The sequence below is a fragment of the Mus musculus genome, chromosome 8 (genome assembly GCF_000001635.26).
Source record: "Mus musculus strain C57BL/6J chromosome 8, GRCm38.p6 C57BL/6J".
Lineage (NCBI taxonomy): Eukaryota > Metazoa > Chordata > Mammalia > Rodentia > Muridae > Mus > Mus musculus.
In genome coordinates, this window is record NC_000074.6 from 108,511,896 (window position 1) to 108,538,256 (window position 26,361).

General features: G+C 43.9%; 1 protein-coding gene and 2 long non-coding RNA genes across 6 annotated transcripts in view; 1 reads left to right on the forward strand and 2 right to left on the reverse strand.

Annotated features, from left to right (window-relative positions):
* Zfhx3 (zinc finger homeobox 3) overlaps positions 1 to 26,361 on the forward strand; it is a 682,326-nt gene that overhangs the window by 232,585 nt on the left and 423,380 nt on the right. Inside the window, exon 3 of the mRNA XM_030243257.1 lies at positions 5,751 to 5,837. The gene's annotated coding sequence lies outside the window, so the exon portion shown is untranslated. The remainder of the gene's footprint in view (positions 1 to 5,750; positions 5,838 to 26,361) is intronic.
* Positions 396 to 12,289, reverse strand: Gm42041. Of its 2 annotated transcripts, none has more exons than XR_879161.2 (2): positions 11,665 to 12,289; positions 396 to 642 (listed from the first exon to the last, which is right to left on the reverse strand). It is a non-coding gene; the product is annotated as a predicted gene, 42041 (long non-coding RNA). The 2 variants fall into 2 exon arrangements; XR_879160.2 differs by having other exon boundaries at positions 11,661 to 12,289.
* Positions 15,735 to 25,955, reverse strand: Gm39244 (predicted gene, 39244). 3 transcript variants are annotated; one of them, NR_166530.1, is made up of 3 exons: positions 24,351 to 25,955; positions 18,885 to 19,023; positions 15,735 to 16,889 (listed from the first exon to the last, which is right to left on the reverse strand). It is a non-coding gene; the product is annotated as a predicted gene, 39244 (long non-coding RNA). The 3 variants fall into 3 exon arrangements; NR_166532.1 differs by lacking the exon at positions 18,885 to 19,023 and having other exon boundaries at positions 25,140 to 25,955; NR_166531.1 differs by lacking the exon at positions 18,885 to 19,023.

A 26,361-nucleotide genomic window follows, 5' to 3' on the forward strand; every position in this document is an offset into this window, starting at 1 on the left:
GTATGTGTTATATGTGTGTATGTGTGCATATGTGTGTATATGTGTATATGGTGTATGCATGTATTGTGTATGTGTGTATGGGGGGGTATGTGGGTATATGTTGTATGCAGCCACAGATGACCCAAATCACTCTTGCTGTTGCTACAGTGTTCTGGGACTCTGAAACACATGGATGTTCTTTGATTTACAGGGTTCTAGGCAGAAGCAAGTGAGTTTGTAGGCATGAAAGGACAAAGACCAAGTAATATGTGAAAAAGAAAGTCAGTCTTAGAGGAAGTCAGTCACCCCATCTTTCCTATTACCTTGTAATTGTGGGCTTATTGAAGCGAGGTCAACCTTGAGTTCATAACCAATAGGCTTTTGCTATGTAATGAAGAATTGAAAAACTTACTGACTCGATACAAGAAGTATTTATTATTTAGGTCATTGGCTGAAGGTTGGCTGGGGCACCTGAGGAGTTATACCATCTCTTCTGTTCTGGGACAACTTGGTTGTTCTCTGTGGTCTGCTGGAGGACCAGGGGATCTTGGATCCATGTCTGGCCACTGGCCATCGATAGGTTAGTATATGAGGGTCCCACTAGCACTGCTCAGATCATCCTTCCACAGGCTACTCTGGGCCTTCCTGCAGGGCAGCAGCCTTCTAAGAGAGAGAATGAAGAGGCTGTGAGATCCCTTGTAACAAAAGCTCTAGTCCCATATTGTATCATTCCATGGGAAAATAAACCCACTTGCTTTATAAGCAGAGCTACAGGAATTTATGCCAATTTAAAATCTACCACAGTTTGGCTGGAGAAATGGCTCAGTGCCTAAGAGCACTGGCTGCTCTTCCAGATGACCTAGGTTTGATTCCCAGAACCCACATGGCAGTTCACAACCACCTGAAACTCCATTTTCAGAGGATCCACTGCCCTCTTCTGGCTTCCATTGCTACCAAACACATACATGGTACATAGACATACGTGAAGCCAAAACATCCATACACATAGTAAAACAAGAAGACTTGTTTAAATTCATCATCACAAACAATCTGGGAGTGCTGTTCTAGAGTAGACACTGGAGCTGACCATATTGGCAAGACAGGGTGGTCAGCCAACCCCTGGGCTTCACCTTTCCCCACCTCCAGTCCCAGGGTGACCAATGCACATTTACATTCTTTTACATAGGTAGTGGGGAGAGCATCGTAAGTCCTTAATTTGTGCTGCAAGCTCTTTACCTTCTGAGTTGCCTCTCCAACTCACAGTTGTGTACTTTGGTTTTTTAATCAATACCATTTTTTACATAATTCTTTAATCGTTTGTGGATAATCAGTATACCAGCATATGGAGTTAAATAATTTTTCTAACCAGACCCCTATTGACAGATTAGTAGGCTATGCCCAATCTTCTGCTATTCCATATAAAGCTATAGTTAATAACATCATTTATAATTCAGCAGCCATTCAACACCTGTTGAGTGAGATATTGCCATGGAACCCAATACTGTGAGGTTTAAATTGTATACCAGTAACAGGAAATGTGCCCAGATCTGAGTTCCTAAGTGCCACTTTCCACTTAAAGGGGTCAAGAACACTTGGAGAATGAATAATTTCAGAACAGAGTAGGAAGGCACATCACGTACCTGGGATGTCTTGCAGAGTCATAAAGGTGGTCAGTCAAAATGGAAATATGTCAAAAGACACAGACACCAGCTCCAAGGATGGCAAAGCATGAACAATTTGAACACCCAAGTGCATAGTGATGGAGATAAACTATTAAACCCATGAGTCCGTGCCAATATCAATAGGATATTCCAGTCTCACAATATCTCCCTGACAGATACTTTCTAATTACAAAGTGAAAATAAAAGCCCAGAAGACACTGCTATAACGAAATGGCTTTTTAAAAAAATAGCTTCAACAATCACAGGACACATAATATATCTACAGTGACCTATCACATCTCTGGTACATTTTACAAAAACAAACCCAAACATGAATCCAATCATGAGAATCTAAACAAGACAAAACTGAGGGAGAGTTTACAAAGCAAGAGAGGACACAGTAGTCTTCAAATCCTTAAGTTCCTGAAGACTTAACGATTCATCCAGGTTAAATGGGCCTGGACCTGGAGAGATGGCTCAGTGGCTAAGAGTAGCTGTCGCTTTCTCAAAAGACCTGAGTTCAGTTCCCAGCACCCATGTCACAGAGCTCAACCTCCTGTACCTCCAACTCCAGGGGACTCAGACTCCTTCAGGCTTCTATGATACCTGTAAACATATGTGCAGATATATGAAAATAAAATTTTTGAGAGAGAAAATGAAGACAAATTCAGTGGTCTCCTAGTTCTGGAAAAGGCAAAACGTTTCTCATAGTGTAAAAATCCTGATATGATGTGATATGACATGACATGATATATGATATGATATGATATGATATGTCATGATATGACATGATATGTGGCATGATATGATATGACATGATATTGCATGATCTCATATATGATATGACATGATATGACCTGACCTGGCATAATATATGATATATCATGATATGATATGGTATGATATATGATATGATATGATATGATATGACATGACATGATATGATATGACATGATATAGACATATAATATGATGTGACAGGCTCTGATCATGGATAAAAAGTGAATAAGACATGTAGGCTACAGTATTGTATCGATGTTAATTTCCTTGTTTTACAACTTTTCTATTGTTATATAACAGCGATTTTGTTTTCAGTTTTTTCAGGGATTAAAAAAATCATTGAAAAAGCAATATGCATGTGCATGTCCACAGAGATACACAGAAAGGTCAATGCAAAAAAGTAGGACTGAGTTTTCCCCCTCTCTCTAATGCAGATGAGATAAGATGTTGTCATTTGGATATCCTGGGCATAAAGGAACTCTTCACACTATTTATGTAATTTTTTTGTAATTTTTGAAATTATAAGTCCAAAGCAAATATGTCCACATTTGAAATTTGATCCGTACTGTCATCTTGCTTCCTCTAGAGCGAGTACATGCTTTTGCCCCCAACACCAGCAATGTTCAAAAATAGTGCTTCATATATACAAAACGCACTCACACATTCATGACAACATCGAGAAACAGGCAAAGGCGCGTTCTCCATGTTTGCATGAATGAGGCTTCCAGAAGTAAGACAGTGTGGAGTGGTTACGAACATGAGTATTTCAAACCATAATTGCATGCTATTCCACCCCAGCCAGACAGGAAAACATTATAAAGTTTGAAAATATGGATGGTTGGCGAGGATGGCAAGAGACAATCTTGCTGTGTGTTGGAAGGAGTGTAATTTAGCGCCATTATCTTGGAGAGCAATTTGACAATATCTAATAACTTTACAGAGAGGCTGCAACCAGAAGCCCCGCCTGCAGCCACCTGTACTTCCTAAATGTTCCCACATGTGCGTGCACACAGCCGTATCCCAGAGGTGCACCTTGTAATAAGAAAGAATGAAACGTAGCCCATATGTCCACCAAAAGGGTACACATCTGTGACCTCAGCTTTCCAGAGGCTGAGACAAGATGATTGTTGAGTTCAAGGCCAGCCTGAGTTACACAGGCAGACCCCATCTCATAAAAAGTAAACAAACAAACAAATTAATGCTGCATAAAAACAAAAGATAACAGTTTTAGAAGAGTATCACTTTTTGTGTCTATTTTTAAAATATCAAATATTTCTGAGTACATACATACATACATAAAATAAAGTCTCTTATACTTTATAAAGATATGACATTGGCTCCAGCAAAATGATCACTTAGACAAGAAAGTGTGCCTGACAAGATCAAGGGAGCCTGAAAAGGAGGTTCACCAATGACAGCATTTCACTCTCTCCAAACAGATATAAAGCAAAATATGCATAAATATAATCATTCATACTATCCAAGAACTAGGTACTTGAGTGGTTTCTTTTCCTGTACTTTTTTTTTCTTTAATGTTTGAAACATTTCATAACAAGAAGGCTAGAGAGACAGCTCTTCTGGCCTCCACAGGCACTGCACACAAGTGGTGCACAAACATACATGCAGACAAAACATGGATACACATACATTTTTTAAATTAACAAATTTATTTATTTACTCAGAGCAAAAGCAAAAGGTGCTGTCAAAGAGCCCCAGGTTCTAATCTCCTCTAGTTCTTGATAGGTGGGGTCATCTTTTTTTTTTTTTTTTTTTTTTAAGATTTATTTATTATATGTAAGTACACTGTAGCTGTCCTCAGACACTCCAGAAGAGGGAGTCAGATCTCCTTACGGATGGTTGTGAGCCACCACGTGGTTGCTGGGATTTGAACTCAGGACCTTCGGAAGAGCAGTCGGGTGCTCCTAACCACTGAGCCATCTTTCCAGCCCAGGTGGGGTCATCTTACACAGTGGTCTTCGTGTCTCTGCATCTCGTTGTTCCGTGTGTGGAACAGAAGTACTGTCTAATTTGAAGGTCAACTCTAAGTGGGATAGGATGTGGGAAACCCATGCATGATGTCTCAAAGAGATGCTAAAAGTCATTCTTATCACCACGATCCAGTGTCTTCTCCCTAAGAACAATTTCACCCAAGAGAGCACTTGACAACATCTGGGGACATGTTAGGCTGGCACCACTGAGTTTAGAGATGGCCCTGGCATTGAGCAGGGAGAGACCAGGGATGCTGCTAAAGAACTTACAATGTACAGACAGCTTCCATGATTGCTTGTCCCTCAATATCAACTACTCTCATATTGAGACACCACCTACAGTTTCGGGTTGCCCAGAACTGAACTCCAGCTTCCTGATTCCCAAATGAGTCTCCACAACATGTAAGGTCATTAGACCTTGGCCCTCTTACAAATAACTCAAGATGGAAATGCATTATCTTTCCGACCAACGTGCCTCATGTCAGAAAACTTAACATCTTACAAAGCAAAATAACTAACTACCTGAAATAGTTATAGACACATAGAACGATCTAATCATGTCTCAAATAAATGAATGAGTCTTTCCACCAGCCAGTCCATAAGTGCAGTCCTGTAAATTATTACCGGGTTACCCCGTACTTTCTCTGGCTCCTCGTTCATTTGATGTGGTGGCTCTTTGTTTTTCTGGGTGTTATCTAATGAGAATAATCAAGGAACGAGTGTGTCAAAAGTTTTCAGAGTCTCGTATCAAAGGAGTCCTTCTCACAATTCAGAATCGTATCCATGAATTAACCGTCACAGAGTCTTGGTGAAGAAACATCTTGAGGCTACAGAGAGAGCTTAGCAGGTCAAGACACTTGCTGCCAACCTGCTGAACTGAGTTCAGTCCTAGGGCTCACACGATGAGTGGAAAGTACCGACTCCCGAAAGATTATCCTCACACCCCTACACATGCCCCATGCACACCTGTGTGCCCACACATACACATGCACACACACACATGCATGTGTATGCATACACACATGCACTGGCAGACACACACACTTAATTAAATGTAATTTTTAAATTTTTTATTTTTAACCCTTTATTGTGATGTTACTATTTTATTAGTACAAGAAATTTTTTTATTTTAAGATACATCTGCAATATACAGAAAACCAGAGCTATATTTTAAATGAACAATGGCCACATGATATAAATCGAGTTATTGACTTAAAGATGCTGAGTGGCCTTACAACTCTTTAACTTTATGGCAGTGTTGCCAGCATGTGTTGTTGTTGTTGTTGTTGTTGTTTTTAATGATGTAATTTTATTGAAACACTTTCTTTTTGCTTTACTGTAGGCACTGGTTTGGTGACTCCGTTATTGTGCTTGGGCAGAGGACCGCTCTAAGTCCCCGCTGTCGTCTCTGGAGTATCATCTTAAGAAGGTAAGTGCAGCTGCTCTTGGAATTCATCTTTCCTAATATTCATCTTGGCAGCATGAAAGTTGCCACTAGCCGTTCCAAGGAATGTAAAAGTGATCGCATGGCTTCAATTTCATTTTAGCTGTTATAATCCTATGTAGAACACAATGTGAATGCATCCTAGTTTCTACCCATGTGAGTGGGCATACCAGACATGAAAGGCAAGAAATCCAGCCAATGGAATAGTGTGGTGACTGCAAAGGGCACTATGGTTAGTTGTTACTTGTGAATCCTGACTCTCGGTTTGTCCTTGGCTGGGAGACATTGTGACAAGAACACAACCTCTCAATTCCTTCGCCAGCAAAATCAAAAGGTTGAAGGGAACTATTTTCCATGTATTTGCTTGAGCTTTAATGTAATTCACCTGTGTGAGAATTGAAAAAGAAAGCCTTGATTTCCAAAGTGTGATAGACAGCCCCAACCTACACTCTCCATCACTGGAGGGCTTGCTATAAATGCCATTCTCCAACCCTTGTCCCACATTCCCCCAGTTGAGATCTATGAGGTTAAAGAAGTCTGCCATCTGGCACACTGCCGGGTGGTTGAGCGATGCAATGGTGTGCAAAGGAACCACGAGCATGCTGTTGTGTTTGCACCACATGAGCTCAGCGTGCACCTTGCAGCTGCAATGAGCCTGGCTCAACTTTGCATTTCCGAAATAGAATTAGCAAGTTCAGCATCTGATGGAGGTTTTGCCCTGTGATCCTGGGCCCCGTACCATCCCCTTTGAGTGTTATCTTCCAGACGACGCTTCCTCTGCTAGGCCTGAGTATTGAGAGTGCCTCTCCGACTTTCTTCCCCTTGCCTGCTTCTCATGTAATGAATGAGATTAAACTTCTTTTAGAATTGACTGTTGTGGAATGGTACCTCCCATCTGCTATTCCAAATGTGGTCATGTCGGCGTGGGCTGCTTTCTGACATCTTCCATCTTATGATGTGCTCTGAGGTCAGTCTTTGGCCACACCACATTGAGCCTTGCCCCCAAAGGGACCATCACTGTAATATGCCTAAGAGGATGTGTGTTCAGGTAAAGAAGGTGTGTTTGTAGATTCAAGATAGGTTCCTAGAGAAAAGAGGTGGTGTTGATAGTTCTCAAAATCGGACTGCAACAGGCCACAGTTAGAACTCTAAGAGAAAATCGGAAAACCACTCAGGCCATACCACAGTCCGTTTCTGCTGCCAACGCAGGATTATGTGGCACTGCAAGCTTTCCACGTTGCGTGCCTCAAGGAATCACAAGGACCCCTAAAGAGACTCACATCTTAGAGGAAAACTAAATCCTGGCTTTGAAATACAAACACTGTCTCCCAGTGCTGCCTACAGAGACTCCCCACCAAGATCCGTCTAATTGCTCAGTGGGGTGACAGTTGCTCTTCTCCAGGGCTTTAGCAGATATGATTTTTCTGGCATCAAATAAAGGGAAATGGAGCCTTAAGAATATAGTGTCACTGTTGTCTGCTGTGGAATGGATATAAAACTCTTCTTCCAAATTACAGGCAAGGCGTTGTGGGTGATCTGTCAGGTAAAATACTAACAAGTGCCCATTCATGAGAGAGCTACTCACCCGTAAAGAACATTCCAGACAACACCCACTGCTGGCTGGGATGGATGTGGCTTTATTTGATTTGGGGTTGATTTATTTGTTTGCCTGGCTTCTAGAACAGCATAACTCGGATTTAATGTCTCGAATACTGTATCCAATACTTCTGGGTTCACTGACTTGTTATTATTTAGCATTTATGAAGTATATGTCAATGCACTTAACACTTTACAATGACTCATAAAAAGGCCTGATCCTGGCCATTGAGCAGAAGGCTGCTATCAGTTGAAATGCTGCCAATGTGGAAATGATCCCAGGACTGCTCTGTGTACCTCTTTCCCCATCACCAAACAACAATGTGTCCCAGTTGCTGAGTGCATCTGAACCCAAACAGATGTGTGATAGCTGCTGCTGTCATGTTGATAACAGGATTTCAATGAAATAGTTTCAATGGAGAACTCCTGACACTTAGAAAAGACTGAGCAAGAATGGGTGTATGGATAGATAAATTGATATACACATGCATGCAATATGGATGGATGCTTGCATGTGTGCCATGCATGCATGCACAGATTCATAGATGGACACATGGATGGGTAGATGGATGGATGAATGGATGGATGGACGGACAGATGGGATAGATGGTTAGATGGATGGATGGATGGATGGATGGATGGATGGATGGATGGATGGATGGTGGATGGGTGGATGGTGGGTGAATGGATGGGTGAGTGGGTGAATGGATGGGTGGGTGGGTGAGTGAGTGAGTGAATGGATGGGTGGGTAGGTGAGTGAGTGAGTGAATGGATGGATGGATGGGTGGGTGGGTGGATGGATGGATGGATGGATGGATGGATGGATGGATGATTTGCTTTTTCCTAAGTAGACATCTCCCATTGCCCACCTGTTTCAATGCCTAAAGCTTTATTTAAGCATTTTTCATACCTTTAGTTTACAGAGTTTGCTGGCTTAGAAAAAATCTGTTACTTTAGCGACTTTTATGTGATCAATAACTAAGAGGTGGCCAGAGACATGAGAACCTAATTGCACAGAATCATATAAACTGGGCAACAGTATTATGTCAATGCCAGTGCCTTGGCTTTAGTGTCATAATAGAATTGTGTAAGATGTTACCATTGGAAGAAACTGGGTGAAGGACACAGGGGACTTTATTACCTTTGCTTACTGTAAATCTGTAATTATTTCCAAAAAAAAAGAATCATATTAGCTTCACATATCTGAGGCCCTTCCTAAGTATGTACACATTCCAGCCACCAGCCTCTCTACTAATAATAGCTATACCAATTGTGTCAATTCAAGACTCCACCAAAGCAGAAGCTAGAACAGAATTAGATCTACAAGGCCCTCTCTGAGGAATGCCTATAAAGTAGAAAGGAGCACAAATAGACCTTCCCTCCTTGGAACCTTCAAAGGCCCAGGCAGTTCTGCACCTGTGAAACGAGGCCAGGAAAGGAGAAATAGGTAGGATGACGTCAGGCCTTGAGCCCTTCAAAGAAACATCTCAGCTGAGCCACTGAGAAGTCCCTGTACAAATATTACCTGGAAAAGAAGTATCCGTGTATGGAGTAGACACGGCAGCTTGGTCACTGACTGACCGCTATGGCCTAGAACAAATAGTATATGCATTCAGAAGTGTACAAACACAACTGGAGACTGGCAATTGGCGATTGGCTGTTTCCAGAGAGGGTTGTGTTATTTATTGTCTTAGGGTGTTGCTGCTGTGAACAGACACCATGACTAAGGCAAGTCTTATAAAGGACATTTAATTGGGGCTGCTTACAGTTTCGGAGGTTCAGTCTATTATCATCAAGGTGAGAGCATGGCAGCATCCAGGCAGGCATGGTGCAGGCAGAACTAAGAGTTCTACATCTCCATCTGAAGGCTGCTAGTGGAAGACTCACTTCCAGGCAGCTAGGACTAGGGTATTAAAGCCCACACCCACAGTGACACCTACTCCAACAAGGCCACACCTCCTAATAGTGCCACTCCTTGGGCCAAGCACATACAGACCATCACAGTTATGTTTTGCATTTTGTGGCAGGGTTTCACTCTGGAGCTTCACAACTCTCTAGACCAGCCTACAACTTGTAATCCTCCTGCATCTGCCTCTTCCATACCAGAAAACAGACAAGTATTACAAAATCTGGCCAGAATGTGATGTCTTTAAAAGAAGTTCTGAGCAGGATGCCTCAGAGACTACTATGGTGGGCATCATTTTCACAGTCCTTTAGGTGACCTTGACTTTGACCTGATGTGACTCATTTGCTTTCATAACCTACCTCACACACCTCCTAGTTACCCTCCCCTTCTCTAATAGCAGTCCTTCTTCTGTCCCCACATTCTAACTTCTACCCTCTGTTTCACACACACACACACACACACACACACACACACACACACACACACACACACACACACGTACAGCTGAGTCGGGCAGATACTCTCTCATTCATTTCTTCCTCTTGTTCTATGAACATTGGCCCCTTCATCCCTAAAAAGTTTTCCCTGGTTCATTCTACCATCTGAGCTGGTCTTAATCTCTCTCCTGTCACCTTCAAACCATCCACATCTCTGTGCTTGCTCACCAAATGTTCTTTCCCACTCTTCCTCCTCTACTGAAGCATCTTCCTTGTGGGTGCCTGCGGCCGAATGCAGGGCCTCTTCTCTGAGCTCATCTTCTCTTCTGTGTGTTCCCTTCCTCATTCTCCAAATGCCCCCCTCCATATCATCCAGGACACACAGCTCTCAGCTCCTCTCCTGTCTATGGCCTTGTCTCTTCTGTGTCCTCTCCTCATTGTCTGTCTGTCTTTATCATTCTTGATTTGCCTCTGCCTGCTCTCCCTTCGAATTGTCATGTGTCTGTGATCTTAACCCACCGGGCTCTGCAGGGATTGTAAGTCCCAACTCTCACTTCCCACTTTGGTCCCAGACAAGGTTCTCATGCATTTTGTCAGAGTTTCACTATCTGTGTCCATATTTCCCCACCCCCACCCCCAAATTCTCTTCTCTTTGAAACTTCTCTGTACCCCTTCCTGAGAGGCTACCTCATTCTGTCAGTTATGTAGGTTGGACTCTAGCAGTCATGTTGAAACAGAGCCTCGCTATGCAGCTCGTTCTGATCTGGAGTTCACCATATAATCTAGGCTGGGCCTCTGACTCACAGCAGTCCTCCTGCCTCTGCCTCTCAAGTACTAGAATTACAGGCGTAAGCCAACAGTCCCAGCTTCTACTTGACTTTTGTATCCATTTTTCTGAATGTGCTTCCCCAATCTTTCTGTCCCTGGAGTCACTCCCCCAGTTCTAACCATCTGTGCTGTGGTCTCTTGGGCTGTCTCTCAGCTGGTCTTTCTACCCTACATCTCTCCTCCTCCCAGTCTATCACATTCACTGGTGGTAATTTTCTTTTGCCTCTTCTATGCTTTATGCTTTTGTCTCTTCTATGCTGAAAACTTTGAACTGGTCTTCACTGTATCACAGTTCTTCCTGCCCAGCAGCTAAAAACCACCATCCCTGCTCCACTAAACAGGTCTTCTCCTAAATACTTTCTTTTCTTGGTTAGTACTGAGTGGCTCGTTCACCCAGCTCTCTCCCCAACATCACTGGTCCACAAAGGAATAAAGATGGAGTTGAAGGTACTTCAGTTTTATTCCTATCCCATCCCTGTTTCTACTGGGGTAGACTATCTATCTTCCCAGGGATATAGCAATAGAGTATCTTATCTTAGCAGGTTCTTCTCTGAAACACAAGTCACAGTGTAGTGGGAAAGAGCAAGGCTCTAGATTTACCTGCTAAATCCAAAGGCACCTGTCACTTCCTTCTCTGAGCCTCAGTTTTCTCAGCCACAAAATAGTTTTATTTTGGATTTATTAATTTGTATTTATATAAGATAGTTCATGTAATAGTTGTATACCTTCCAGCAAGCTGACAGAATAAGGTAACATGCATTAGAGGCTGAGGGCCACACCTGGAGTCTGCTTTCATGAACTTTCTCTTAGTCCAACAAAAAAGCACTCCAGACAATCAACCTTAAAGGAAGAAAGGTCTGCTTCTGGCTCATTGTTTTGGGGCATTCAGTGAATAGTTACATGGTCCTCTGACTTTGGGACAAGTTGCGGGGCAGACATCATTGTGGGAGAGCATGGTAGAGCCACACTGGTCATTCGTGGCATTTTGGAAACAGCCAGCATCAGGGCCCCAATATACTCTTCAAGGATATGCATTCCTACCTACTTCTTGCCACAAGGCCACACCCTGCATCATCCACTGTCTCCTCACAGTGCCACCAGCTGTAGTCCAGGTCTTCAATAAGGAGGCAATGTCTGAGTGCTGTGTTAGGTGTCATCATTGTTTTGTCAGACATGACATGTGACATTTTTATGCATCACAGTAATTCACTGGTTGGCAGGGGAGACAAAATTGGGAATGCCACACAACCAATGAATTAATATCCTAAGTACGTCCTTTAAGACTTGAGGTACTTAGAGCAATTACGATGAACATTGTTTGTCATATAGAAATTCTACAATAAAGAGTATATACCCCCTCCCAAAAAAGAGTATATACCCACACCAAAAGAGCTGGAGAGTTAGAATGGATAACTATGTGTGATAATGTTTTAAATTATTTAATACTGAGCTTATAATATAATTATGTGATTTCTCCCTTACTTTTCCCCCCTCCGAATCCTATCTACTCCTCCTTGTTCTCTTTCAAACTCATGACCACTTTTTCATTCATTATTATTACATGAATGTTTGTGAGGGACTTGGGAGTGTGCACATGGGTATACATGCATACATACACACACATATACACACGTATATACATGCATGCTGTGATGGTTTGTATATCCTTGGACCAGGGAGTGGCACCATCTGAAGGTGTGGCCTTGTTGAAATAGGTGTGACCTGGTTGGAATGGGTGTGTCACTGTGGGTGTGGATATAAGATCCTCACCCTAGTTGCCGGAAGTCAGTCTTCCACTAGCAGCCTTTGGATGAAGACATAGAACTCCCAGCTCCTCCTGAGCCATGCCTGCCTGGATACTACCATGCTCCCACCTTAATGATAATGGACTGAATCTCTGAACCTGAAAGCCAGCCCCAATTAAATGTTGTTTTTTATAAGACTTGCCTTGGTCATGGTGTCTGCTCACAGCAGTAAAACCCTAACTAATACACATGCATATATATATATATATATATATATATATATATATAGAGAGAGAGAGAGAGAGAGAGAGAGAGAGAGAGAAATATATATATATATAGAAATATATATTAGGAATATACATATATATTTCTAATATTTAAATATAACTTGATTAGTCTCTATGATGTTACTTGTATGTATGTTTTCAGGGCTGGCCATTTGGTATTGGATAATGGCTTGGTGTGTGCTCCTCCCTGGAGAGGACGATTTCCCCCACTCTCAGCATTCCTTAGTTGCCTGTAGTCTTTGTGTAGGGTTGATGCTTCCTAGACTTGCCCTCCCCCAGTCCACATAAACATGTGTCTATTTGTTGTCCTCGTTCAGTATCCATTTTGTCAGTCATGTTGGTGAGACTTTATGGGTGAAGCTTGTGACATTCTTAGGAGACACAGGCTTTTCACATCCTCTTCTGCCATGATCCCCTAGCCTTGGGTACAGGAGCTGTTCTGCATCTGCTACGATTGGGCTCTACCACTCTGCATTTTGGTTGGCTATTAAATATAATGCTTATTATATTTAATAAATGTTCTATCATGTAATGCATAATGCTTATATCAATATGATGTTCACTGAGCACCTACTGTGCACAAACCCCTTGGTTGGTATTCTGTATCTGATATCTAGCTATGCCGGTGAGACTGTATATTTGTAATTGATATATCATTGCTAATGAAGGGATGATTGGCACATGAGATAGTAATGGCCTGACTATGAATCTTATGACAGACGTCATAGGGACATCTGTCCCATCTTCCCCATAAGGGAAGACACACTTACCTACATTAAAGGAAAATAAAAATGAAAACTTGGTTTCAAAGTTCATCAAAAAGTGCCAGGTCGAGACAGGTAGATGGCTTAGTCAGTAAAGTACTTGCCACATAAACCTGAACACTTCAGGTGGATTCCTCGGGACCCAGATAATAAACTAGGCCTAGCAACATGCGCCTGTAATCCCATCAGTGGGGTAGAGATGAGGAGAGAGGGATCCAATTAGGCATTCTGGCCAGCCAGTCTAGACCAGTGGCTGAATTCCAAGTCCAGTAAGTGACCTGTCTCAACAATAAGGAGGAAGGGCAAAGAGAGAGTGCAGTGGTTGCGAACACTTGCTCATCTTCCAGAGGACCTGAGTTCAGTTCCCACACTTCTGACCAGTAGCTCACAACTGCCTGTCACTCCAGATCCAAGGGATCCAATGCTCTTGTTTGGCCTCTGTAAACACACACACACACACCACCACCACCACCACCACCACACATACCACATCACACTTACCACATGAGCGCACACACACGCACGTGCACACACACACATACCACACCACACTTACCACACACACACACACCACACCACACCACACACCACACATACCACACACACACACCACACACTACACATACCACAGACACACACACACACCACCACCACCACACATACCACACCACACATAACACACACACACCCCACATACAACATCTTCTGCTTTAAACAATGTCTACACTGAACTCTGAGCCAGCTCACCCCGGCAGAGTGTAATGTTTCCACCTGCGACTTACAACTGTTGTTACATTGTATAGTTGCATATAACTGTTGTTACACTGTATAGTTGCTTACAATTGCTGTTACACTGTTTAGTTGCCACCTTGGTGCCAGTGGCAGCAGTCACTGGCCATGGTGCTGTGGTCTGACTGCAAGCACTTACTGGCTACTGGGTTTCTCAGCTGCACACCTGGTCAAATCTCCCTCCAATTCTCCTGACTGGGTGATCTGTCTTTCTTTCTTACGTGTCAACATTGCTTATTGAAAAGGCTTGAATATTTCTTACTTACATGTCAACATTGCTTATTGAAAAGCCTTGAATAGGATTTTTATGAATTAATTTTAAAACCTGAGGAAATCTTAGCATAGTTGGGCAAGATTGCCATGAGTAGAAGCAAAAACAAAGTGTGGGGGTCAGAGCACCTGCACTGTATGGCTTTTCCCCCCATGAATGCCTTCAAAAAACAATTGGGGCTGTTCCTCTGGAAACTTGCTAGTGGAAGAGGCAAAGCCGTGTAGGAGAGATCCAACACGCCTTCTGCAGTCCCTGGAAACGTGAGTGCAAGCACAAGGCCACCTTTAAATGGCAATAATGCAACTGAAATAGCTCATTCAAAGGAAGGAGACATATTATTAAGGGCAACACGGCCAGTGACACTTGTTAGCTTGTCTCTGAACAAACACTACCGAGCAGTAAGGCTTAAAGTGAGTGAAACCGTCTCCATTCTCCAGCTAATGAAAATGCTTTGGGCTCTGGGCCAGAGAGTAGATTTGGACCAGAGATGGAACTCTTTTTTTTTCCAGGGCCTTAAATTTAAGTGACTAGAATTATTTTTAAAATACCACCCTACCCAGTCTTTTGGAATAAAAACATGGTTTTCAATTTTAAAAGGAAAAAAAATTAAAACTTCATTCAGATAAAGATGGAACTCACCAGCTTTGACCAACCTCATGCATGTGTTCAGTAAAATAGACAGTAAATTGTAGCATAGATGGGTTATGTAGTGGAGAAACTTTTTATAGAACCTTCCTTGTCTCACAGTACACACATGCATACATTCTACATGCATGCTTATATGCATACAGAGTACACACTACATACATGTGGTCATACACTATACACAATATACAATATTCATGTAAGCATACACCAAAATACATGTATATCTAAGCTTGGTATATACCCATACATATGCACAGAGAAACACATAGACATATGCATACATGCACACACATACTGATGTTTTGTGTCTATGAAGCCTGAAAAAAATATGCACAACAGACATGGAATAGAAAGGGATCCATCTTTCCTCTATAGAAAACATATATATGTGTGTATACTATATATTATATATGTATATATAATATGTAAACTATATATAACACATATTATATATTATACACATATAATAAGTTCATACAATAATATATATTATACATATTTATGGACTTCTAAAACACCTGGTTTCTCATCCAGTCTAAAACAGCTAAGCATTTTAGAATTGCTAGTTTCTGTGGAATTTAATTGTGTAGGAACTGAAGTCAATTGCAAGATTTAAGAGTGAGAAGGCAAACCTCACTTTATTGCTTATTTCAAGAATGTCAAATCTAAATAAGTAGACTTTCATCAAGACAGGGGTATTTAGAAGGAAGACACGTAGTTATAGTGTCCCTGCTTTTCTAATAAATGGTGTGGCATTAACATTCATTGTGACATCCTTTCAGCTAGGATAAAGCCTGCTTCCAAATGGGGTATGGTGAAGCTGTGCTCATAACCAGGTCCACCCAGCACCTTAGGCCCCAGTGGGTACTACCCTGGATCCTGGATTCAGAGTTTATCACTTGTAGACTCCTTGTCTTGATCCTGGCTTCACTCGTAGACTCCTTATCTTGATCCTGGGTTCACAGCTCTAAATTCACTTGAAAAGGTCACATCTGGGAACACAGCCATCCAAGGTCTGTAGCTGAGAAGCCCTCTGTTATTCAAATCTTGTTCCTCCGAACACCAGGTCTTGAGAAGGAAGGACCACAGCAGTCTCCACAGCTGAGTACCAACAGGACTTGAAGGAATCCCTAGCACGTCTTTCTACAGCCATTCAGCCATGCCCAGGGTGCTGGGAATCCTTGAGTGTGCTACTAGTGAATGTTCGTGCTCTCTTGGTATGACATGTAACACTTCCCAGAATTCTGTGGGTACCTCCAGCACTTTGGCTCTCCCTTGTGAGTTCAGATAGTCTCGTGGACCCTTTAAAGAAGTAAGTGCTAGTTTCCAGAAACAGCCAGGCAGATCCTCTTCTGCCAATTGCATTGAAGCAACACTGTATCTACCCATTCCCCATAGGGGACAGAAGGGCCAAGGGAGCCTCTGTGAGAACCAAGATCAAAGAGCCCGCATCTTGTTTCACAGCCTTTCTCTCCATGAAGAGCAGCTTCCTACCACGCAGTGAATCTCCCAGAGCCTATAGCCATTAGCACCATTCAGACTTTTTACTTAAATGGAGCCCTGGAGTCTGGGAAGATGGCTTGGTAAAGTAAGTGTTTGCTGTACAAACATGAGGACCTGAGTTCAAATTTCCAACATCCTTGAAAAAACTGGACATACCAAACATCTATAGTCCCAGCATTGAAAGGTATAGACACACAGATCCTGGGAGCTTCCTAGTCAGCCAGTCTGCTCAAATCAACAGGCTTTAGATTCAGTGAGAGACCCTGTGTTAAAAGAATAAGATGAAGAGATATTAAGAATATTTTATATCAACCTCTGACCTCTACATCATCATGCATGTGCATGCATGTTCAAATATCCCTGCATACATGCACAAATACAAACACATGCACAAATACATGCATGCATACATATGTATATGCAAACATGCACATACATGCAAACTTGCCTGCACATACACACATATCATGCATACACACATATGCACATGAACACCTATACAGGTGCACACATACATACATGCACACACATGCGCATCTTGCGTGTGCACACAAACATTCATATACACACAGCTTCAGTCCAACTGAGAATGAACACTTGGACCCTCCACAGCCTCTGTATTTCCATGATATGACTTCATTGACTGTTTTTCTGACTTCTTAGAGCATTTTATTGCTATTACTGTTATAGATTCCCTAGAAATGAAGTCATTGCTGAATAGCTGGGGTCTGAGGGGAGTGAGGTTATTTTGTAAATCCAAATTAAACCACTAAGCAGACTGGACAGACGAAAGCCCAATGCGTTGGATGCTTTGCCATGGTACTTTTCTATATATTCAGTATAATCACTGAAGCAAAACCTTAATGGAAGTGCATCATAATTTAGCATCTGCCATCAGACGGGAATATCAATTCCGTCTTCCAAAGAGAGGATTACAGGCAGGTTCAATATAAAATGCTAATGCAGTAGCTTAGTGAGCTGCATATGTCAGCTGCACTTCACCTGAGTCTATCAAACTGGCGGCTTAGAGACAGCAGATGTTCTGGTGAGGTCGCTTCTTCCACCAGCTCCTGTGTGCCACCAGTTGGACACATACATGTAAAATGAGGACATCAATGGCGGGAATACAGAGAAAGGGACATAGCAATGGAGGCATGGAAAGATCTGCCTGTTTTCCATGAAAGGCTCCGCTATTGAGTCAATGTGAGCTATTTCTAACAAGGTTTACCCCGTATGTAATGAAGTAGGTAAAGGTTCACCCATCCATCCCTCTGCTCTTGCCTAACCACTTCCAAATCCCGGATGCTTTGTTGCATAACTCAACTCAGCCAAACCGAGGGAGCTCTGCTCAGTCTGAACCAGGGGATGAACTCCAACCTGGGTGGCGCTGCAGCCACCTGGAGCACCCTGCTTCCCTTTCTAGGCCCTCAAAGTGGTAGCTTCCCCTCCCACTTGGTGCGGACCTCAGACACTGACGCATGCTCTGACATTAGAACTCACAGCACTGTCATAGCTTTGACACTACTACTGCCCTTCCAGGTAGAACATTTTTTTTAGCCCGAGTGCCATGTCATCTGTCATCCCATGGCACCACCCACTTCCTCCATTATCTACAGAACTAGCCCATCTCACTCCACAAACCCCAGCTCCAAACTAACAGCAACGACTCTGCCACTGTGGAACTGCCCTCTTTAAGCCCTTATGCCATTCCATAAGACAAGCTCCTTAGACATTAACCAGCCTCATCCAGCTGGTCTATAACCACATGATCACTTCCGAGCGCCAGGGCTTATATAGCCAGTGGCATCTCCCTTTTGCATAAGCGTTTCTTGCAGATTGCTACCGAACAGGACAGATAGAGAGCAGTCCCTTTGAAAAGAGCACCCCTAGATCTGGAAATGGCAGGGTATCCTGTAATCCTGGTACCCTGGAGGCCGAAGCAGGAGGATATAGAGTTTGAAGCCAGACTGATTACCTAGCAGACCCTATGTAAGAAAACCAAAAGGAAAAGGTAGAGGGGTTGAAAAGGAAGAGGAAAGGGCACACAGGCCAGAGGGGAACATTGGATCTCATCTATTGAACTCTAGAATAGGAAAGGATGAGGGAAGAGAAAGAAGAAGCAAGTGGAGGGGTGACAGTATTAGTGAATTTCTGAGCAGTCGCTTGCTACATAAAATGTAAGGAAAGATGCCATTCAACAGCCTAGGAGTCACCTCAGAAGAGTAGCTTGCAAGGCAAGCATTTTCACTTCTACTTACTTATCAGGGTGCAGAGACTTTACTAGGGTCATTGTTGAGTCCTTGGTGCTAGGGAATAGCAGCAGGAGGCCTCTTTCTGCTGCCAGTGGAGTCTGGTCATCTCCCAGTCTTTGTATCTCATTAAAGAACACCAGGACCTCTAAAGAAGGCGAAAAGATACACTACTCATCCCCAAGAGCAAACAACATTTAGTTTAATGTGTAGCAAGACTTCTAAGAAAGACTACTCGCCGGGTGGTGGTGGCACACGCCTTTAATCCCAGCACTCGGGAGGCAGAGGCAGGTGGATTTCTGAGTTCGAGGCTAGCCTGGTCTACAGAGTGAGTTCTAGGACAGCCAGGGCTATACAGAGAAACCCTGTCTCGAAAAACAAGACAAAACAAACAGAAAGAAAGAAAGAAAGAAAGAAAGAAAGAAAGAAAGAAAGAAAGAAAGAAAGAAAGAAAGAAAGAAAGAAAGAAAGAGAAGGAAGGAAGGAAGGAAGGAAGGAAGACAGACAACTTGAAACTAGCGAGGTGGCTCAGTAGGTGAGAGCCTTACAAATTACAAGCAAGAGGACCTGAGTTTGAATGGCCAGTATCTAGGTAAAAAGCCACATGTGGCTGCATGAACCTGTAACCCCAATTCCAGAGCAACACAGAGATGGGAGGACTATGGGGCTTACTAGCTGCCAGCCTCACCAGAAAGCATTAAGCTCTTCATTCAGTGAGAGACCTTATCTCAAGGCAGTAGAGCAGAGAGCAGTGGAGAGCACCCAGTGGCCTCCTCTGGGCCCTGCCCATGCCCACTGGCTCACCCACCTGCACAACCACAAGTATATAATGTATACACTGCACACCAAAAGATAGCAGAAGATTTATGAAACTTGGAGAATACACTTCAGAGTCAGGACTGTCCTATGAGCCAGGACATCATAGCCCAGTAGCCCATTTGAAAAAAAAAAAAAAAGAAGGAAGGAAGGAAGGAAGAAAGAGAGAAAAAGAAAGAAAGAAAGAAAGAGAGAGAGAGAGAGAAGGAAGGAAGGAAGGAAGGAAGGAAGGAAGGAAGGAAGGAAGGAAGGAAGGGAGAGAAAGATATATTGTCAGTGAATTTGTATACCCACTCAAATTCTGTTGTGACTCCAAAATTAAAACTTGTGGCACTTACATGGTTACTCACAGACATAGGGAAGATAGGTGACAAGTTCCCAGCTGGAGTCACGTAAGGTGACTCTATCTGATTGGCTCATTTTGCATTCTATAAAGAAGGCTCTTTCCATGGGGCTCCATTTTTTACATTGTGTATTTTGGGTTGATGACATCACTGTTAAGGTGACATCACTGTTGAGGTGACATCACTTTAGTTAAGTTGTCCCCTAGCATAGCACCCAAGTACTGGGGAATTCTCCCAAGCTCACACGTATTGGATAAAAGTGCCGTGACTAGAGGCTTGCGGAATCCAAAGCCCTTCTTGCCTAAGAATAACAAAGAATTTGTTACCCACTTATTCGGTGTCAGCAGTGACCTCGTGGAACAACACAGCAAATCCTAAGAATCCATGCTTGAGAGAGTCCTGATAGTATGAAGTAGGTGTGGTACCAGGGATACCATGCAATTTTCTTTTTGTAATTATTGAATATTTTTGAAATGTCATACATGCTATAATGCATTTTGATCATATCCGCTCCTTTCTGCCATCACAATGCCACATATCCCGCCCCCCTCCCCATTCTCTTCCCAAACTCAGATCCTTTTTCAATAGTGTCTCTCCTACTGGATGCAGTTAAAATTGCCCCTGGGCATATGGAAGTAGGGCTGGCCACTGGGGCATGGGCAACCTATCCTGGAGGGCCTCACCAGAGAGCACTAACTCTCCCTTGCTTAGCAACCATAGACTGCCCATAGCTCCTCACATATAGGTGGGGCCTTGTGAACCCTCTGCCCATCCCCCATGCTATATTCTGCTTCATGGAAGATGAGACCTTCCAAAACCATCTCTAAGTCATGATGCTGGCATGGGCAGACCTCCTTGCTCTTCAGATCTACCCAGTGCTGAGATCCACTCATACCCCCACCCCTACATCCCCACCGATAACTCTCATCTGCTCTCAGAGACCTACAAAGAAGCAGTCTGTGAACTCAGGCACTTGTACCCTTGTCAACATGACCACACTTAAGGTGACAAAAGAAAAGTAGAAATATAAATAACTGGGCAAACCAGCTCCCTGAGGCAGAGCTCCAGGGAAACAGGGCACTTTTCTAATGGTTGACCTCCAACTGTTAATTCCTGTTTCCTCCCAGGAACTCTGCAGAGGAAGTTTGCCTAGAGCTGGGGCTTCTAATTAACTCTAAAGTTCCTACCACATCAACTAACACCTACAGACCACCCTCAAGCTTGCCTCTCCTGTGACAGAAGTCAAAAAAATCTTATGTAGGTGGGAACTCCACCATAGGAAATCCCTCTTTGTCTATAGGAAATGCTGGCTGTGACTCCCTCAGCCTTTGAAGACCTTGTAACCCTACAGCTGAAGAAATGGGCACTATGGCACTCAAAATAGAAAATAGTAGTGTTGGTTTCTGAAGCATCTAGTTTGTGCCAAGGTGCCAGGAACACAGGGGTAAAGATGAGGTTTCTGCCTCTGTATTTCTCACAGTCAAAGGGGGAAACTTGGGCATTGTAAACATGGGGGGAAAGCTACAGGGCAGGGTAGTACAGATGGGGCTTGTGGACATACATAATCCAGGGGGAGGTTTGGAGGGGGAGCAGATGCTTCTTGCAGGGACGGAGTCTTGAAAGTGAAAGGATCCAGCAAATGAAGTGAGTAGGGGGTGACTGTCCCCTCTTGAAGTGGTAGAGGTTAACATCCTAGTATAAAAAAGAAGAGACATGAAAGAGTTAAGGAGAATGGAGCGAGAAAATAGGAGACTTACAAGAGAAGTGGGAAGCAACTCCTGACTCATGAGTAACCTTGAAAGGCAAATAGGAAGGAGCAGTCCTCTGAAGGATGTCGCAGAAGCCATCAAAACCAACACCTCCGCACTCCCCGTGGTGGCTCAATTAAAGTGGTACCGAGGATGCATCATGGGCCAGCCACATCTGAGGATGAAGAGAACAGTCTAGCTCTTGGGAAAGCCACTGAGGAAATCAACCAAGAAAAGAAGCATCGAGCCCACACAGCCAAAGGCCACGCGGAGAGGAAAGCGGGAAGCCAGATACCTGGGGCTGCCTGACATTGCACAGAGCAAGCTGTGTGTGACTGAGAATAGGAGGTCGCAGGCCCGTTCTGGGGCACCTGTATCTAAGAAAGGGGGAAAAAAAAGAGGGTCCCAGAAGTGAAGTGAAAAATGGAATAATGACAAGATATATAGAGGGAAGTGTTGTGGGGCAGGGGTGGGAGGGGTGGTAGAAGGAATCCAGTAACAGTGAGAAGTGAAGCACACTGAACTGGACCATCAATGACCAGGAGGGTTAATGAGGAAGCAGACAGAAATGAAGAAGTAAATGATAGGCAGTCAATGATAGGGGTCTGTGCCAAGGTCTGCATCTCAACCATATCCGAGGCTGAGTCAGGCCCACTCCCGCTACAGAGGCCAGCCTGGGTAATTTAGCATGACTTGGTCTCAATATAAAATGTCAAGAGGCTGGCAGGATGGTTCAGTGGGTAAAGAGGCTTGCCTGCAGGCCTGACCACCTGAGCTCAATCCCCAAACCCACATGTAGAAAGAAAGAGCCAACTCCTAGAGGGTATCTTCTGGCGTTCTGGCACGTACCGTGACATACATGTGTGCACACAGAATAAACAAATGTAAAAAATGTTTAAATAAATAACTGGATATAAAAAGAGGGCTGGGGTCATAGTTCAGGGCTCAATGCCTTCCTGGAATGTATGAGGCTCTGGATTCATTCGCCGGTGCCTGCCTCCCCCTCAGGATGTAAACGAAGATCGGCTGGTGGGTAAATTTGACTTCCAAAGGAAGAAAGAAAGGATTACAAGTGCGAATACTGGAGAAGAGAAAATTAGTGGGTGTCTTGCTGCAGCCACCATGATGTAGTCATGGTTGCTTATGGCTAACAGGACATAGGGAGCATGATACCCACTGCACTGCCCACACAGTGCAAACCTAGGAATGAGGTAGCTGGGTGAGCTTTTGGTCGGGAGTTCACCACTAGCCAACTGTAGATGCTCAGACCTCGAATCCAACATTTCGAAACCCAGGCAGAAGGATCACCATGAGTTCTAGGCCAGCCTGTGCTATAAAGCAGAGACTCTGCTAAAAGGGACATGGGTCAGAAGCGATGGCGCAGACGGTTCCTTACTTCTGACCTTTACAAGGTCAGGAAACTGCAATAGCCTATGCCTGAGCTTGAATGGAAAGACATCTGGTAGACCACACTTGCCACTTGGAGTTAGCATGATAAAGCTCACTGGGGTTCATTAACAGAGATATGTTGGTTATGGCTGCTCGCTGCCGCATAGGAGAGCTATTCCCAATATTCCCAAGCAAGGCATTCTTTGGCGTCCCTCAAGTGGTCGGTTGTCTGTGGAATTTCCTATTCTCCAGCCACAGAAGAGAAAGCAAACCCCACCTACCCCCTGAGTTTGGCCTTGAGGAGATTCAAAGAGGTTCGTTTGTTTTCATTAGAGCCCCGGGAAGGCCTTTCCCTCCTCATTAATGAATTTCCAGTCTTTCATTAAAAACAAAAACAACAAAACAACAAAACACGGAGGACATAGTTAAGCGGCTGGCATGAGTGCGTTTGTGCGTGGCTGCATGGCTGGGCTGGCTTTAGAGAAAGGGGATGGGCCATTTCCTGATTGTGAGGAGGGGTTGATATCCTTGGTTAGTATGCTAATTTTGTCTCTTTCATTTAACATTCAGATCAGGTTTGAACAGGCCCTCCAGAGCAGCAGAGTCCAGGGATGGGTGGCTGTCTGCCTAGCATCACAGAACTTGCTTTGCATGAATTATATAAATACCGGAGTATCCAGTCCGCATGCACGACCTCACACTCTCTCCCTCCCTCTCCCAGAGACACACAGACACGGAGCCACACGCATACAAGCACACACTGTGTGGGATGCTGACAAGTTCAGCCGCTAACAGCACACACATGGGTTTCTATGAACACTGATGGTGTTCACAGATATACCCTAACAATTCATAGATGGATTTAATTCATATTCTTTGGGTCTCTACTATGTCCACAGGATGTCTACCTCTCAGGGAAACAAGATATATTGGGGAGCCCAAAATTAAGAAACAAGGTAAAAGTTTAAAAGCTCTGCTGGAAGGAGAATCATCTATGCTACCATACCCAGGATGTTTTTTTTTTTTAAGTCCCATTTCCACTCATGGAAAAGACATCCATACAGATCAATTAACTGAACACCCAGAGAAAGGAATTTTTTATTCCTTGGGGTTCCCACTTTGTCCGAGTGTATTTGGAACACTGTATAAAAAGAGTTCACGGTTGGTTTGGGACTCACCAAGCCACAGCTGGGAGACACCAGAAGAGGAATTCCCAACCAGCTCCCGTAGGTCGGTCCAAATGGCAACAACAATCACCTGGCACATTTGCCAGAAGCCCAGCCAATGGAAAACTGATTTTTCCCAACCACGTCTTCCCACTATCACCCTGCAACAGCGAGGCAGCTTCTGGAGACAGGCAAGAGGACTAGCAGCTACTAGCAGGAGGCACGTTGTGGAATTGCTTTAAATAGATGGGATGACTTGGAGCCAGCACAAAGACTCCAATGCAAAGGATATATGTTGGCTTTCACTGTTTGGGTCTGGTGTGGATTTGGTTTGGGTTTTCTTTTTCCTCAGTGTGTGGCACAGCTGTGTAAGCCGGCATGCCATGACTCTCTCCTGAATCTTGTCCTCTTGTGCCCACAACAATATTCCCAGACTCGGCTTTGGAACTCCAGCGGGTTCCCATGTTCCCATCGGGAGCTTCCCAAGTCATGGGTGTTTCCTCCGAATTGCAGACTTGATTTGCCTTGATTATTATTATTTTTTGGCTCTGGTCCAAGATGTCTTCCTGTCATCCTCTCACTGTCTTTTTCCAGTAATCCCCTTTTTAAATATCACCAACAATTAGTCGATTTATCTCCATCAGCAAGGACCACTGCCCACCCCCCATTTCCACATCCCCATGCAGACATACACTCGGCTGAGCGAGCCCCCATCCCTGTCTTGTTTTGCCTTGAAGTATAAGAAATCACAGCTCCTCATTAGCTGGAGAGCACGTTTGGAACGGCTTTGTGTTTACTCACTTAGTAAGTGATGCTGGCCTTTTTAATTATCCTCCTTCCGCATGCCATTTAGAGCAGCAAGCTGTTCAAATCAAACCGAACGGGTGCGCATCGTCGGCAAGGCGGTTGGAAAGGACTGGGTTGCTTTTTTTTTTTTTTTTTTCCTTCCTCTTCTTTTACCTCACTGCTGCTGCGTCCTTCCTTGTCTGTCAGCAAGCCAAGGAATCCCCCCACCAAAAGCTCTTACGTAGGAAGACACCAAAACCGTGAGTCACTTTTCACTCCCAGAGCAGAGGAACAGCTCGGCATTTTGCACCTAGCAGCAGACCCAAGTTGATGGGGCTTTCCTCCAAGCCATTGAGATCCCTAAGACCAATGCAGTCCTCACATCTTTCTTTCTTGCAGTTGCGTCCTCTTTCTTTTACACCCTTCTCCATCCTTTCATTCTGGACCATTCTCTTCTTCTTCCTCCTCCTCTCTGTGATGTGACAGCCGCAGACCTCAGCCAGAGCTGGGTCCTTCTCACCTTCTGTTATTTTTCTCCCCCTGCAGCCGTCTTTAGCTGCTACCCTCTGCAAGCTGGATCACCAAAGACACACGACTCGCTCACAATGAATAATCAATACGGATATTGATCTAGGGAAAAATGTTTGTAAATTCCTGAAAGGGAATCAGGAGCAGGGGGCAGGGAGGTTCGTGGGGGACGACGCTGCAGAGCTCAACACCCGCTAGGAAGCAGGACCGCTTTTTGGATCCCCAAGTTTGGCCAGCTCCAAGGTGACTGGTACCGGAATGCATGCCGATGTGGGTGTGCGCGCCGTGAGGAGGGTGCTGTGTGGAGTCTCATCTCTCTACAGCTGCTTTCCCTGAAGAATCGGAGCCACATGGTCGGGAGCCCCCGTCAACGCCATGTCTTGGCTGCGGGCCAGCCCTGTTTTGTTTTCATTATCACACGCTACTTTGCAATTTGCATAAATACAGGGTTATTTTTTATCGTGTCGTCCAAAAGATAGAGCAAGGGGGGAAAAATAGACTCTTTGTTGTGTGCAAGGGGGGGGACTTGCTGCCTACTCATCAAGGCTAAGGATTTGCCTCTCAGACAGGGCTCTGGGGCATAGAGTGGGGGCTCCAGAAGAAATACAGGCAAAGGAGAGATAATGACAGAGGGGGAAGAAGCCGAGATGGGGGATAAAAAGTAGGATTTAATGAGAACCTCGGGAAACTCAGCTTGGTAAATCCAAAT